Source organism: Lepus europaeus, unplaced genomic scaffold (assembly GCF_033115175.1).
Source record: "Lepus europaeus isolate LE1 unplaced genomic scaffold, mLepTim1.pri SCAFFOLD_217, whole genome shotgun sequence".
Taxonomy (NCBI): Eukaryota; Metazoa; Chordata; class Mammalia; order Lagomorpha; family Leporidae; genus Lepus; species Lepus europaeus.
In genome coordinates, this window is record NW_026909107.1 from 185,854 (window position 1) to 202,468 (window position 16,615).

Below are 16,615 nucleotides of genomic sequence, written 5' to 3' on the forward strand. Positions count from 1 at the left end.
ATCTTCTTTTAAAACTAGAGTTACTCTGAGTGTTGATTTCTACCATAGTTTATGTAGTTGTTTCTTTACTTTAACCAACTTGAAAGGTTTAGTGAGAGAGACAGACACACACAGAGAACTCTCCTTCCAAATGCATGCCAACAGCTGATGCTGGGCCAGGCAGAAGCCAGGAGGCCAGAACTCCACCCAGGTCCCCTGTAGGAGCAGCAGGAGGCTGAGCCCTTGGGCCATCATCACTAACAGTGGCCCACTGTGCTGCACCATAACATCCTCCCCCAAGCTCAGCCTTTAGTTGCATCAAAATAAACTTATCCTTTATTTCCATTTTCCATGAATTTTTGGGTACCCTCCTACTTTAAATAGCCTTGAGGTATAACTGATAGACGATGAAGTGTACATTTTAAATGCATGCAATCTAAGTCTTGGCACATTCATAACCCCTGGAACCGATCACAATCAAGTCATCACCTCCAAACCCTCCTCGTGCCCCTTTAGTCCTTCCTCAGTGTTACTGAATAGAGCAACAGTCTATTTATTTTTATTGATGAGTAATACTCTGTGGTATGGCTATTCAAGCTAGCCCATTCACCTGCTGTAAAAAAAATATCTTGTGGTCCAGTGGTCCATTTTCAACACAGCATGGAAAACCACCCTCAGCTAACCTGAAGATGTAGCCAAACTCACTAGGCAAACAGGATGTTATGGAGTAGCCAGCTCACAAGGGGAAATTAAAATACAAGAGAAGGAAGGAGGAAGATAACTTTGTAACTCAGGTGATGTCTGGGAAGATTGCACATGTCATAGTACTCTGACAATGAGGACCTGGGGGAGCCTATGTACTAGGATATAAATTGCTTGCTCCAGTTGTACCTGCTCATCAGAAACCTGATCTTGCAAGTCCAAGTCCATTTCTTGAGTGGACAGGGAAGGCTATTTCCCAAAAAACTTGGGGGCTTGTCTGGGATCTCTGTGCCTGCATAGAGTAGAACCCCAGAGTAGAACCCCACTGACTTCAGGCAGCCTGCTCTGTCCCACTGGCCCATCTCCCTGCAGTCACAGAAAAGCTCAAGACTTCAATTTAAGAGACAGCAGAGGTGACACCAGAAAGAAAAAGCAGGCACTGCAGGAACCAAACAACCTTGTGTAGGAAAACTTCAGCTTAAAAATACTGCCTTTCTGCTTTGGTATTAGGTTGAGTGTGAGTGACTGACAAAGTATCCTACATAGAAAGTGAGTGTGGAGTCCCGATCTGTGGTTTTGTTCTCCCATGAGAGAAAGGACAGAGATGGGCAAAGTGGGACATGGGGCGTACAAAAACCTGAAGGACCCCAAATCTGGGAATCCAACGCGCTCGGGTAGTCGCCCAAAGATCCAAAACTCCAGCCCAGTAGATGCAAAAGCAAGAGGATATTTAATAAAACGCTTGTGTAAACAGGCTCCCCAGCACCACAGGCAATCAAGAGAGCAAGAGAGCCCAGAGAAGGGGTTACAGCAATTTTTAAAGACAATAGCCACCAGATTAACATATGTATGTGGGGCATTAGGTGATTAGCTAGTTTGAAGGGCAAATTCTTGTTGCGATTTTAGCAAGGGAAGGGGTAAGTTTATCAATGGTCACAGAACCTTATTGCAACTCTTTTCCGGACTTCTGCAAGTGTTATCGCGTGAGACAATTACACAGAGCAGTTTCCCAAGGTTATTCTGCAGGTGGGTGGAGACACAGTTATCTTAAGGAATGGCTACTGTCAGCAGCCAAACTTTTTAACCCTTGCTAAAATATTATTTTAATATTTATTTTTAGCAGGGGTCTTACATTCCCTCCTCTTCTTTTTGAGCTGATTTTAATCCTAAAATATAGGGTATTTCAGTAGTCTTGAGAGCTTGGTATTGTTGGGTTAACACCAAGGCTTGGACGACGGACAGTCATTCACGAATGAACTGGAGTAACTTATTAAGGATACACGGGCCCAATGTCAGCAGTAAAATCAGGATAACAAGGGGGCCTGTTATTGCAGAGATTAGAGAAGTCATCCATGGGGACCTATTGAACCAGCCTTCAAACCAACCAAGCTGGGCCTCCCCGTCCCTTTGCCTCGCATCAAGCCTGCTTTTAAGTTTAGCCATGGATTCCCTTATGACCCCAGAGTGGTTTACATAGAAGCAACATTCTTCCCCCAAGGCAACACACAAACCTCCCTCCTTAAGAAATACCAATTCCAAGCCCCTTCTGGTTTGGAGGGTGACCTTTGTGAGGGAGTTGAGGAACTGTTCTAATTTTGAAACAGACTGCTGTAGTGCCCATAGGTCCTCACTTATGGCTGCTTGGAGGTCAGTGAGTTGGGAAACTTGTACCAGGGCAGCTGTTCCTGTGCCAACCCTAGCCACGAACCCTAGTCCAAACATGACTGCCAGGGTTAAAGAAACAGGTTCCCACTGGAAGCGGGTGGGATGTCTGTCATACCAGTCTTCCAGAGTACCAGCCAGGTGATAGTATACCCTGGGCACTACCTGTACCATGACACAGAAGTCATTAGTATGATTTAAGACTTTCGTGGATATACAGGGGGTAAGGCCCTGGTTGCAGGCCCACCAGGTTCCTGCTGCTGGGGTTAAATAAGAGTTGGCTCCTGTCTTTTGAATTTGAATAGCAGTTTTGCTATTCAAGGCTTTTGTGGGATGGGGGGGTCCTATACAAGTTCCTTGCCCTGAGACTTCCGTTAAGGTCAGCTGTGGCTGTGAAGTCAAGAGGCAGTTGCCAATCTCTGTGGTATTTTTGTAAGTTCTGGGAGTTGCAATGCCTTCATAGTAGGGTAGTCCCGAAGCCAAGCATAACCAACAGGAGTCAGTTATATTGGGGTTAGTCTGATTGAGGGCCTGAAAGGCCCCTGACAGGAGATTGAGCAGCTGTTGCCCAGTGGTTGGTGGCGGTTGGGAAAGTGGCCCAGTTGAAGAGTGGAAAGAAGTGGCAGTACTATGTATAACTTGGGGTAGACCAGCTGGCCCTAAATGTGGAAGGGTGATTTCTGTTCTTTTAGGGCGGGATTTGGCCCCACCAGTAGTGGGTTGGGGGTTTGTATTTGTAGTCTAATTTTTAGTGTGAAACCTGGGTCATATCCAGACACATAAAATCGCAGCCCCCACGTCCTTCCCTGTACCCAACCAAGTTGTGAGGAGCTTTTTCTTCCTTTTGCAGTAAAAGTGATGTTTAGTGGATTTTGGCTCGTGTCAGAGGGCGTGGAGTTACGGAGCACCCTAATCCAGTCCTGACTAGAGGACGACTTCCACCAGACCGATCCAGTGGTCTCGCAACCCAGGCTTTACAATATAGAGACTTGGAGCCCCCACACTGCCACCTTTGCTGGGGGCTTCTATCATCCTTAGGGCATACATAGAACTCCTGTTGGTGCAGTTTATGCCTTTTTGCCTGATAACTGCACCCCATTCCTCCAGGCCCAAGTCTCATGCTTAAAGTGTTTTCAGTGGTCCCCCCTTCCCTGAGAATATCGGTGGAGTTTTGATCTGGTATATCCCAAGTGTCCAGTCCTGCTACTAATTGGCATATATCAGGGTGTAAGGAGGGCCACCATGTCCATGGTGTGCCTATATGGTTTACAGACCAAACAACATTTCCCATGCCGTAGAGCACTTACCAAGAGAGCCTTCAGGGAGCATGGGGGTTGGTTACAATTGGGACGGGGAAAGTCAAAAGCATTATAAGCACTAAACAGTCTTTAAGAATCTTATCTTGAGCAGGTTTTGGGTATGCTGAAGCTTCCATTGGGCTGGTCCGTCCGGGTTTCTGTGGTCCTCAGGTGGTGCTCACTTCATGTGTGAGGCGTGGACCCAGGTAGCAATTCCATCTACTTTGAGAGCAGTGGAGGTTGTCAGCAGCATGGTGAACAGGCCCTTCCAGCAAGGTTCAAGAGTCTTGGACTGATGTCTCCTGATGTACAGAGTCACCGATCTGGAAGGCGTGTGGGACAGTTGTTTCTTCGGCATGATAGGCTGCAGCAAGAGGCTTCCAGACCTGGTTCTGGATGACCTGGAGCACTCTTAATCAGGCCTGAAAGTTAGGGGCATTGACAACAGTCAGTGGCAGGATCAAGCAGACCTGTCTTCGGTGGAGGCCCCCCATAAAGAATCTCATACGTTGTCAGACCATGGTAAGAGGGGGTGTTCCGTACCCAGAACAGGGTCATGGGGAGGAGTTGGACCCAATCTCCAGTGCCAGTTTCTAAAGCTAATTTGGTTAAGGTCTCTTTAATTGTTCTGTTCATTCTTTCTACCTGTCCTGAGCTCTGGGGTCTGTAGGCACAATGTAATTTCCAATCTATCCCCAGTACTCCAGCCACCAACTGACTTACCTAGGAGACAAATGCAGGGCCATTGTCAGACCCTATTACCTTAGGCAAGCCAAATTGGGGTAAGATTTCTTCCAGAATCTTCTTGACAACCACCTGGGTGGTTTCCCGCTTCGTGGGGAGTGCTTCTGTCCATCCAGAGAAAGTGTCTACAAAAACTAGGAGATACTTATTTTCATATTTACCTAGCCTTGTCTCTGTGAAATCAACCTCCCAGTTGGTTCCAGGCCGTTCCCCTCTTATTCTGGCTCCCTCTGGAAACTTGAGATATCCAGCATTTACCTTGGCGCCAGTGACATGCTGAAACAAAGAGTTGAGCCTGGGGATATGATAGGACTGTTTCTTTTCTTGTAAGAGTGCCTTTAGTTTCTTGTGTCCTAGGTGAGTCCATTGATGAAGGTGAGTTACTAATTCCTTGGCCAGTTTTTGGGGTAAAACAACCTTTTTTTGATGTTTCCAGACCTCCGTCTGCTCAGCATACTCTGCTCCAAGCCGTTGGAATATGTCCAAGTCTTGGTCCGAGTAAGAGAAAGGGGATTTCTTTGGCAACCGGGTGGGTTTGATTGTCTCCAGTTGGAGCACACACTGCCCTAGGGCTGCTGCTCTAGCAGCTTCATCCACCATCCTGTTTCCTTGTGCCACGGGGTCATTACCTTGTTGGTGTCCAGGATAGTGAATTATACTTAGCTTTTTAGGCAGAAAAAGAGGCTGTAGGAGGTCTAGGATCTCCTGTTTATTTTTAATGTCTTTGCCTGTTCAGGTCAGGAGGCCTCTCATCTGGTATATTTCCCCATGTACATGGGCAGTGTAAATGTTGACCTTCTTACCGTCAGCCACTCGGAGCACTTGGGTTAGGGCCATGAGCTCAGCCCTCTGTGCTGAAGTCCCAGGCTCCAGGGCCGAGTCCCAGATGACAGTTTTTCCATCTACCACAGCCGCCCCCGCCCTTTGCTCACCTTGGCACTGAAAGCTGCTCCCGTCCATGTACCAGGTGCATTCGGCATCTGGCATGGGCAGGTCAGTCAGGTCTTTCCGGGTTCCGTGTGCTTTAGCCAGCACTTGATGGCAGTCATGGCTGACCTGCGACTTGGATCCCGGTTCCGGGAGCAGGGTAGCTGGGTTGAGAGAGACTGTGGTGCCGAACCGAATCTGCAACACAGTCTGGTAGTGGGTGATTCTAGCATTTGATAGCCATCTGTCTGGAGGCTGGCAGATGACAATCTCTATGGCATGAGGGGCCACTGCAGTGAGGGGCTGCCCCAAGGTCAACTTGTCAGAGTCCTTTACCAGGACCACTACTGCTGCAATCATGTGAAGGCAGGGCTGCCAGCCAGTGGCTACATTGTCCAGCTTCTTGGAGAAATATGCCACTGGCTTTCTCCAGGGCCTGAGCTTCTGGGCCAATACTCCTTTTGCCTTCCCCTTATTTTCATCAACATACAGTGTGAAAAGTTTGGCCATATCTGGGAGGCTTAGGGCCGGGGCTGACAACAGGGCCCTTTTTTTTTTTTTGTCAAATGCCCGTTGCTGTTCTTCTCCCTTTGTGAGGGGGTACAATGGGGTCACTAGCTCCACAAACCCTGGGATCCAAAGACAGCAGAATCCCTCACTACCAAGGAACTCCCGCATCTTTTTGGCATCAGTGGGTGATGGGATTAAGGCAATTGCTCTCTTTTGGCCTTCAGTCAGCCATTGCTGCCCCTCCTCAACAAGGTAGCCTAAGTAGGCCACTTTGTCTCTTACATATTTGGGCCTTTTTAGCAGAGGCTCTATACCCCAATTCCTCCAGTCTTTTTAGCAGGGCCCCAGTACCTCTCAAACAGTCCTGTTCAGTTTCAGCTGCCAGGAGGAGGTCGTCCACATATTGTAGCAGGACCAGGTCCAGGTGGTTGACTCAGAAGTTGGCCAGGTCTTGGTGTAGAGTTTCATCAAACAGGGTGGGCGAATTCTTGAATCCTTGTGGCAGTCTTGTCCAGGTGAGCTGTCCTGAGAATCCTGTCTCCAGATCTTTCCACTCAAAAGCAAATATAGGCTGGCTCTGAGGACTCAGTCTTAAACAGAAGAATGCATATTTAAGATCTAACACAGTATACTAGACATGGCTCGGGGGCAGGCTGCTCAGTAAGTTGTAGGGATTAGGCACCATGGGGTGTATGTCCCCTGTTCTTCGGTTGACCTCTCGCAGGTCCTGTACTGGCTGGTAGTCCCTTGTGTTGGGTTTCTTTACTGGTAGTAGGAGGGTGTTCCATGGTGAATGGCAAGGCTTTAAAATGCCTAGTTGTAACAGTCTCTGGATGTGTGGTCAGATACCTTCCTTAGCTTCCTTGCTCATTGGGTACTGATGGATTGACACGGGAGTAGCTGAGGGCTTTAGGTCTATAATTAGGGGAGGCTGGTTGGCAGCCAACCCTATTCCTGCAGTCTCTGCCCAGTCCTGGGGAAAGTCAGTGAGCCATTTGGGATCCAGGGAGGGATCAGAAGATGGGGGTCTCTCAAGCAACCGATGTTCATCCTCCAAGCGCACAGTTAACACCTGGAGAGGTTGCCCCTTTGAGCCTGTTACGGTGGCCCCTTCCTCATGGAAGTGTACCTGGGCTCCGACTTTGAAAGGAGGTCTCGGCCTAGGAGGGGGTAAGGGCAGTCTCGCACCAACAGAAATGAGTGCGTTACCTGCCTCATGCTCAAATGGACCTTTCGATCAGTTGTCCATCACAGTTTTCCCCTGGTTGCTCCCTGGACCCAGGAAGTCCTGGAGCTGAAAGGCCCCGTCGCCTTGGTCAATACTGAGTGCTGAGCTCCCATGTCAACAAGGAAGGTCACCGACTGGCCCCCCACATCAAGGGTTATCCTGGGCTTGGGGGGGGGGTCCTGGCCCTGACCTACCTATTCATCTTCTTCCAAGGAGAGGACTGGAACAGGCTTCTTCTTAGGTCTCTGAGGATTCTTTGGACAGTCTTTGACCCAGTGTGCTTTCTCCTTGCAGTAGGCACACTGGTCCCTTTCCACCCATGGCCTCCTTTTGTCTTTCAGGCCCCTTTTCTGTCCTGCCTTACTCTGTCCTGGATTCTGTACTACAGTGGCCAGAATTTTACTCAGTTCCCTGTTACGCTTTTGGTCTCTCCTGTCCTCCCTCTCCTCCTGCTCTTTACATATTCTCTCCTCTTTCTCTTCTGGAGATTCTCTTTTATTAAAGATCTTTTCTGCCTCCTTCATCAAGTCCTGCATAGTATACCCCTGCAACCCTTCTAGCCGCTGCAGTTTGTTTCAGATGTCTGGTGCTGACTGTCCAATAAAGGACATGATTACATCCCCCTGGCGCTCCTCTTCAAGGTGGTCGAATGGGGTATACATGCGGTAGGCTTCCATTAATCTTTCTAAGAAACCCACCGGTGTCTTCTCAGCTCCCTGGACTATTGCATGTACCTTAACCAAATTAGTGGGGTGCTTCCCTGCCCCCTTGAGACCTGCTAGGAGAACCTGGTGATAGAGATGGATTCACTCCCTACTGGCAACCGTGTTGTAGTCCCAGTCAGGGTGGATCAAAGGAAAGGCCTCTTCAATTTCATTAGGCAGCTGAGTTGGTCTTCCATCAGCCCCTGGGATATTCTTGCGTGCCTCGAGGTAGACACGCTGCTTCTCCTCAGTGGTGAGAAGGGTCTGCATAAGCTGCTGGAAGTTGTCCTATGTGGGCTGATGGGTTAACAGGATGGACTCGATCAGTCCTGTTAACGCTTGGGGATCTTGGGAGAAAGAGGGGTTATGTGTTTTCCAGTTATAGAGATCAGAAGCAGAAAACAGCCAGTACTGCATCTGGCCAGCTACTGAATGGAGGGGAAAAACCTGTGATGTCCAGACACATTTACCTGTGAGATAATATTAGCATTAAAAGTCCCATCCCTCAGCCAGCCGACCTCAAAGGTCAGCCACTCCGAGGAACAGAGTCACCCACTTCTTCTTTTTGACGTCGATCGACTGATTATGATCGCGGTTTTGAACTTCTTTCCAGTGGCCTAAAGTAAGGCCTAAAGGGGTGGTTAGTTGTTGCCCCAGGGGTACAGAGAGAGTAAAATGAATGAGGAGGAGGACAAAAAACAGACAGACACACAGAACACACAAGACGTGCTGCGTGGCACCAAGTCCGTAGCAAACCAAAAGTACAAGTTCAAAAGGGAGCTGCCGGATGGCCAGGCTCTCCCTGGGAAAGAGAGAGACACTTTCTCTTCTCCCCCAAACCACCACTGGAGCATCCCCCAGGGTGGGACCAGGGGTCTCAGGGCATGTCTGCCTCCCCCACTGGTCCAATACAAATTCAAGTCCAGTACGGGCACCAAGTGCAGACTTTTTTTTTAATTTTTTATGTAGTAAAAATAAATTTCCAATGTACATTTTATGGATTACAATGGCTTTCCCCCACCACAATTTCCCTCCCCATCTCCCACTCCTTCTCCATTCCATTCACATCAAGATCCATTTTCAATTATCTTTATATACAGAAGATTGATTTAGTATATATTAAGTAAAGATTTCATCAGTTTGGACCCACACAGAAACACAAGGTGTAGAATACTGTTTCAGTACTAGTTATAGCATTACTTCATATTGGACCCTAATTTAAGGGCAGATCCTACAGAAGAAGTAAGTACACAGTGACTCCTGTTGTTGACTTAACAATTTGACACTCTTGTTTATGGCATCAGTAATCTTCCTAGGCTCTAGTCATGAGTTTCAAAGGCTATGGAGGCCTTTTGAGTTTGCCGACTCCAATCTTATTTAAATGAGGTCATAGTCAAAGTGGAAGTTCTCTCCTCCCTTCAGAGGAAAGTACTTCCTTCTCTGATGGCCCGGTTCTTTCCACTGGGATCTCAATCACAGAGATCTTTCATTTAGGTCTTCTTCTTTTTTTTTTTTTTGCCGCAGTGTCTTGGCTTTCCATGCCTACCATGCTCTTCAGCCATATCCGGATGCCTTAAGGGCTGATTCAGAGTGCTGTTTAGGACATCTGCCCTTCTATGAGTCTGCTGTGTATCCCATTTCCCAAGTTGGATCATTCTTTCCCTTCTTGATTCTATCAGTTAATGTTAGCAGAAAATAGTCTTGTTTGTGTGATCCCTTTGACTCTTAGACCTATCAGTATGATCATTTGTGAACTAAAATTGATCACTTGGACTAGTGAGATGGCATCCGTACATGCCACCCTGATGTGATTGTATTGGAATCCCCTGGCACATTTCTAACTCCACCATTTGGGTCAAGTCCAATTGAGCATGTCCCAAATTGTACATCTCCTCTGTCTCTTATTCCCACTCTTATATGTAACAGGGATCACTTTTCAGTTAAGCTTTAAACACCTAAGAATGATTGTGTGTTAATTACAGAGTTCAGCCAATAGTACTAGAACAAGACAGAGAAAAAAATACTAAAATGAATGAAGTATTACATTGTACATCAGCAGTCAGCACAAGAGCTGACCAAGTAACTGTTCCTCATAGTGTCCATTTCACTTCAACAGGTTTCTCCTTTGGTGCTCAGTTAGTTGTCACCAATCAGGGAGAATATATATTTCTCACTTTGGAACGGGCTTAATTCACTCAGCATAATGTTATCCAGATTCCTCCATCTTGTTGCAAATGACTGGATTTCATTGTTTTTGAATGCTGTATAGTATTCTATAGAGTACATATCCCATAATTTCTTCATCCAGTCTACTGTTGATGGGCAATTGGGTTGGTTCCAGGTCTTAGCTATTGTAAACTGAGCTGCAATAAACATTAAGGTGCAGATAGTTTTTTTATTAGCCAAATTAATTTTCTTTGGGTAAATTCCAAGGAGTGGGATGGCTGGGTTGTATGGTAGGGTTATGTTCAGGTTTCTGAGGAATCTCCAGACTGACTTCCATAGTGGCTGAACCAGTTTGCATTCCCACCAACAGTGGGTTAGTGTCCCTTTCCACCCACATCCTTTTGAACATCTCTTGTTGGTAGATTTCTGAATGTGCGCCATTCTCACCGGGGTGAGGTGAAATCTCATTGTGGTTTTGATTTGCATTTCCCTGATTGCTAGTGATCCTGAACATTTTTTCATGTGTCTGTTGGCCATTTGGATTTCCTCTTGCGAAAAATGCCTATTGAGGTCCTTGGCCCATCTCTTAAGTGGGTTGTTTGTTTTGATGTTGTTGAGTTTCTTGAGTTCTTTATAGATTCTGGTTATCAACCCTTTATCTGTAGAATAGTTTGCAAATATTTTTTTCCCATTCTGTCAGTTGCCTCTTCACTCTCCTGACTGTTTCTTTTGAAGTACAGAAACTTCTCAATTTGATGCAATCCCAATACTTAATTTTGGCTTTGACTGCCTGAGCCTGCCAGGTCTTTTCCAGGAAGTCTTTGCCAGTCCCAATATTCGGCAGGGTTTCTCCAATGCTCTCTAATAATTTGGTCAGGTCGTAGATTTAAGTCTTTAATCCATGTTGAGTGAATTTTTGTGTAAGGTGAAAGGTAGGAGTCTTGCTTCATGATTCTGCATTTGGAAATCCAATTTTTCCAGCACCATTTATTGAATAGACTGTCCTTACTCCAGGGATTGGTTTTGGATCCTTGATCAAATATGAGTTGGCTGTAGATGTTTTGATTGATTTCTGGTGTTTCTATTCTGTTCCATTGGTCTATCTATCTGTTTCTGTACCAGTACCATGCTGTTTTGATAACAACTGCCCTGTAGTACGTCCTGAAATCTGGTATTGTGATGCCTCCAGCCTTGTTTTTACTGTACAAGATTGCTTTAGCAATTCGAGGTTTCCTGTGCCTCCATATGAATTTCAGCATCATTTTTTCCAGATCTGAGAAGAAGGTCTTCGGTATTTTGATTGGTATTGCATTGAATGTATAAATTGCATTTGGGAGATTGGACATTTTGATGACATTGATTCTTCCAATCCATGAGCATGGAAGATTTCTCCATATTTTGGTATCCTCTTCTATTTCTTTCTTTAAGGTTTTGTAATTTTCATCATAGAGATCTTTATCATCCTTGGTTAAGTTTATTCCAAAGTGTTTGAATGTTTTTGTAGCTATTGTGAATGGAATTGATCTTAGCAGTTCTTCCTCAGCTGTGGCATTGCCTGTGTATACAAAGGCTGTTAATTTTTGTGCATTGATTTTATATCCTGCTACTTTGCCAAACTCTTCGATGAGTTCCAATAGTCTCTTAGTAGAGTTCTTTGGGTCCCCTAAATAAAGAATCATATCATCTACGAAGAGGGATATTTTGAGTTCCTCCTTCCCAATTTGTATCTGTTTAATTTCTTTTTCTTGCCTAATAGCTCTTGCTAAAACTTCCAGAACTATAGTGAATAGCAGTGGTGAGAGGGGGCATCCCTGTCTTTTACCAGATCTCAGCAGAAATGCTTCCAACTTTTCCCCATTCAATAGGATGTTGGCCGTGGGTTTTTCATATATTGCTTTGATTGTATTGAGAAATGTTCCTTCCATACCCAGTTTGCTTAGAGTTTTCATCATGAAAGGGTGTTGTATTTTATCAAATGCTTTCTCTGCATCTATTGAGAGGATCACATGGTTTTTCTTCTGCAGTCTGTTAATGTAGTGTATTACATTGATTGTTTTGTGAACATTGAATCATCCCTGCATACCAGGGATAAATCCCACTTGGTCTGGGTGGATGATCTTTCCGATGTGTTGTTGTATTCTATTGGCCAGAATTTTTTTTGAGTATTTTTGCATCTATGTTCATCAGGGATATTGGTCTGTAATTCTCTTTCAATGCTGCATCTTTCTCTGGCTTAGCGATTAAGGTGATGCTGGCTTCATAGAAAGAATTTGGGAGGATTCCATCTTTTTCAATTGTTCTGAATTGTTTGAGAAGAAATGGAGTTAATTTTTCTTTAAATGTCTGGTAGAATTCAGCAGTGAATCCATCTGGCCCTGGGCTTTTTTTTCTTGGGAGGGCCTTTATTACTGATTCAATTTCTGTTTCAGTTATGGGCCTATTTAGATTTTCTAAGTCTTGCTGGCTCAATTTAGGTAGATTGCATGTGTCCAGGAATCTGGACATTTCTGATAGATTTCCCTGCTTGTTGGCATACAACTCTTTGTAATAATTTCTGATGATTCTTTTTATTTCTGTGGTGTCTATTGTTACATTTCCTTTTACATAGCTGATTTTATTGATTTGGGTCTTTTCTTTTTGAGTTAGTTGAGTCAATGCTGTGTCAATTTTATTTATTTTTTCAAAAAACCAGCTCTTCGCTTGGCTGATTTTTTGCAATTTTTTTTTTTTTTGGATTCAATCCTGTTGATTTCTTCTCTGATTTTTTTTTTTGACAGGCAGAGTGGACAGTGAGAGAGAGACAGAGAGAAAGGTCTTCCTTTTGCCATTGGTTCACCCTCCAATGGCCGCCGCGGTAGGTGCGCTGTGGCTGGCGCTCCACGCCGATCCAATGGCAGGAGCCAGGTGCTTATCCTGGTCTCCCATGGGGTTCAGGGCCCAAGGAATTGGGCCATCCTCCACTGCACTCCCTGGCCACAGCAGAGAGCTGGCCTGGAAGAGGGGCAACCAGGACAGAATCCGTCGCCATGACCGGGACTAGAACCTGGTGTGCCGGCGCCGCGAGGCGGAGGATTAGCCTAGTGAGCCACAGTGCTGGCCTCTTCTCTGATTTTAATTATTTCTCTTCTCCTACTAGCTTTGGGTCTGATTTGCTGCAGTTTTTCTAGATTCTTGAGATGCGCTGAAAGCTCATTTATTTGGTGCCTTTCCAATTTCTTGATATAGGCACCTATTGATATAAACTTTACTCTCAACAATGCTTTTGCCGTATCCCATAAGTTTTGATATGTTCTTTTGTTATCCTCATTTACTTCCATAAAATTTTTGATTTCTCTTTTGATTTCTTCTTTGACCCATTGTTCATTCAGGAGCATGTTGTTCAGTCTCCATGTGTTTGCATACTTTCTTGGGATTCCTGAGTTGCTAATTTCCACCTTCAATCTGCTGTGGTCTGAGAAGCTGCATGGTATGATTCTAATTCTTTTAAACTTGCTGAGATTTGCTTTATGGCCTAGTATGTGGTCAATCCTAGAGAAGACTCCCTGCACTGCTGAGAAGAATGTAAAATCTTTAGATGTAGGATTGAAAGTTCTGTAGATATCTGTCAGATCCATTTGGGCAATAGTATCGATTAAATCTGCTATTTCTTTGTTGATCTTCTGTTCGGATGATCTGACTATTTCTGAGAGTGCAGTATTGAAGTCTCCGAGTACTATTGTATTGGGGTCTAAGTCTCCCTTTAAGTCCCTTAACATGTCTTTTAAATAAACTGGTGCCCTGTAATTAGGCACATATACATTTATAATATTACATCTTCCTGTTGAATTGAACCTTTAATCATTATATAGTGACCCTCTTTGTCTCTCTTAACAGATTTTGTGTTAAAGTTTATTTTGTCTGATATTAATATGGCTACACCTGCTTTTCTTTGGTTTCTGTTGTTGTGGAATATCTTTTTCCAACCTTTCACTTTCAGTCTGTATGCTTCTATGTTGGAAAGATGTGTTTCTTTTAGGCAACAAATAGATGGGTTTTGTTCCTTAATCCACTTAGCCAGTTTTTGCCTTTTAAGTTTAGATTTCAATCCATTAACGTTCAATGTGACTATGGATAGGTAGTAACTTTGCCCTGCCATTTTCTCAAAGATATTTGCTAGTGTATGCTTTGAGTTTTCTATGGTCTTTTACTGGTAGGTTTTCTTCCTTTACCTTCTTTCATATTGATGACCGTGTTTCTGTGTTTCTGAGTGTAACACATCTTTAAGCATCTTTTGCAGGGCAGGACGAGTGGCAACAAATTTTTTCCATTTCTGTTTGCTGTGAAAGGTCTTTATTTCACCTTCATTCACAAATGAGAGCTTTGCAGGGTATAATATTCTGGGCTGGCATTTTTTCTCTCTTAGCACCTGGGCTATGTCTTGCCATTCCCTCCTGGCCTGTAGGGTTTCTGTTGAGAAGTCTGCTGTGAGTCTAATTGGGGATCCTCTGAGAGTAATCTGGCATTTCTTTCTTGCACATTTTAGAATCTTTTCTTTATATTTCACTGTGGTGAGTTTGATTACAACGTGTCATGGTGAGGGTCTCTTTTGGTATGTTTACGAGGGGTTCTGTGAGCTTCCTGTATTGGATGTCTCTGTTCTTCTCCAAACCCGGAAAGTTATATGCTAGTATCCTGCTAAAAAGGCCTTCTAATCCTTTCTCTCTCTCCATGCCTTCAGGAATTCCTAGAATTCATATGTTGGGTTTTTTAATAGTATCCTGTAGATTCCCAACAATATTTTTTAGATTTCTAATTTCCTCTTCTTTTCTTTGGTTTGACTGTATGCTTTCCTGTGCTCTGTCTTCTAAGTCTGATATTCTCTCTTCTGTTTCACTGACTGTGTATTTAAGGCTCTCTAATGTGTTTGTCATTTGATCTATTGAGTTCTTCATTTCATTTTGATTTCTCCTCACTATCACACTTTCCTGTTCTACTAGGTTCTACGTTTCATTTTGGTTCCTCCTTAAGATTTCATTTTCATGAGAGAGATTTTCTATCTTGTCCAATAAGGATTTCTGTAGTTCAAGAATTTGCTTTTGAAAACTTCTAAATGTTTCTATCATAAATTTTTTGAAATCTGTATCTTGCATTTCTTCTATCTCATTATCTTCATAATCTTGGCCTGGGGTGTTTTGTTCATTTGGGGTCGTCATAATGTGTTCGTTGATCTTGTTCCCATGCTTTCTGTGTTTATTGCTTGGCATTTTGGAGGAATTCTTTGAATTATTTCCTTACAGTGTTTTTTTTTCTTGTTATACTATGACTGTGTTAAGTGGGCTGTCTGCTATTGGAGTTGCCTTGGTGGCCTGAGATGTGTGAGGGCAGAGAGCTCTGATAGCTCTTCAGGGTTAGGCGTGGTAGATCTCTCTCTCTCTCTCTCTTTATTTATTTATTTCTTTATTTTCAAGAGGGAAGTAATACCACACAGCTGAGCAGAATTGATGGTAGTTAGTTTCCAATCTCTGGCTTCTGTGGGTATAGGAATCGTCTGCCTTTTTTTTTTTTTTTCGAACAGATCACCCAAAGTATCTGTGCTGCGCTCAGTGTGGGTTCGGTTTCTCCTTCAGTTTCCCACTAGGTTGCTAAGGTTACCGAATTGTAGCGTCTCTGGAGAGTAGTCACGTGACCTCCATGAGCACTCTCACCCCACTGTCTCTCTATTTTTTCCCCCACCTCAGTTCATTAGTTCTACTCTTTTATTAAATCCTAACCTCCTGGTATTTCATCTCCCCCTCCCCACCAGAGTCAGGATTTTCTGTTTGACTTAATTTGAGCTCAGCTCTGAGTTCACAAGCGTGGCCCTGTTGCTCACAGCTCTGATGTCACGCACAGCCCTGAGGGTGTGCACCATTTACGTATATTGTGAATGGTGCCTGCTCTTTGTCTCTTGCCCACCTTTGCTAGCTAGGTGGAGAGAGAAACTCATCCGGACTGGTCCCCCCCACCCCTATTTCTCTTTCTTCTCTCCTGAATTTAGCCTGATGAGCTCTCTCTGCACAGCCTTCAGCCCTGCTCTCTCTCTACCGCTTCCTCAGCCAATGTCTGGGATCACTGAGCTCACCTCCAGTGTGGATGTGAAGACTAAGAGCTGGAGCCATGAGCATCCTTGCTCTTGCCACAGGTTGTCTGTGTCTCCTCCACTAGATCCAGAGGAGTTTCTTCTGCATTTTTTCTCCTGGGCCCTTCCCTGTATTCACTGCAATTCTTCTTATATCAACCTATCTTTCCCAGATTATCAATGTGCGACTTCACTATTCACCATCTTGGCTCTGCCCCACCAAGTACAAACTTAAACACCAACCAGACGATGCAACCAATAAAACAAGTAGCTTACTTCCAACTGGTCATGGAATTGGGCCTGGGGGCATCCAAATCCCAGACGAGCCCCCAATGAAGGACCCCAAATCTGGGAATCCAACACGCTCGGGTGGTTGCCCAAAGACCCAAAACTCCAGCTCAGTAGATGCAAAAGCAAGAGGATATTTAATAAAACGCTTGCACAAACAGGCTCCCCAGCACCACAGGCAGTCGAGAGAGGGAGAGAGCCCTGAGCAGGGGTTACAGCAGTTTTTAAAGACAATAGCCACCTGATTAACATATGAATGTAGGGCATTAGGTGATTAGCTAGTTTGAAGAGCAAACTCTTGTTGTGATTT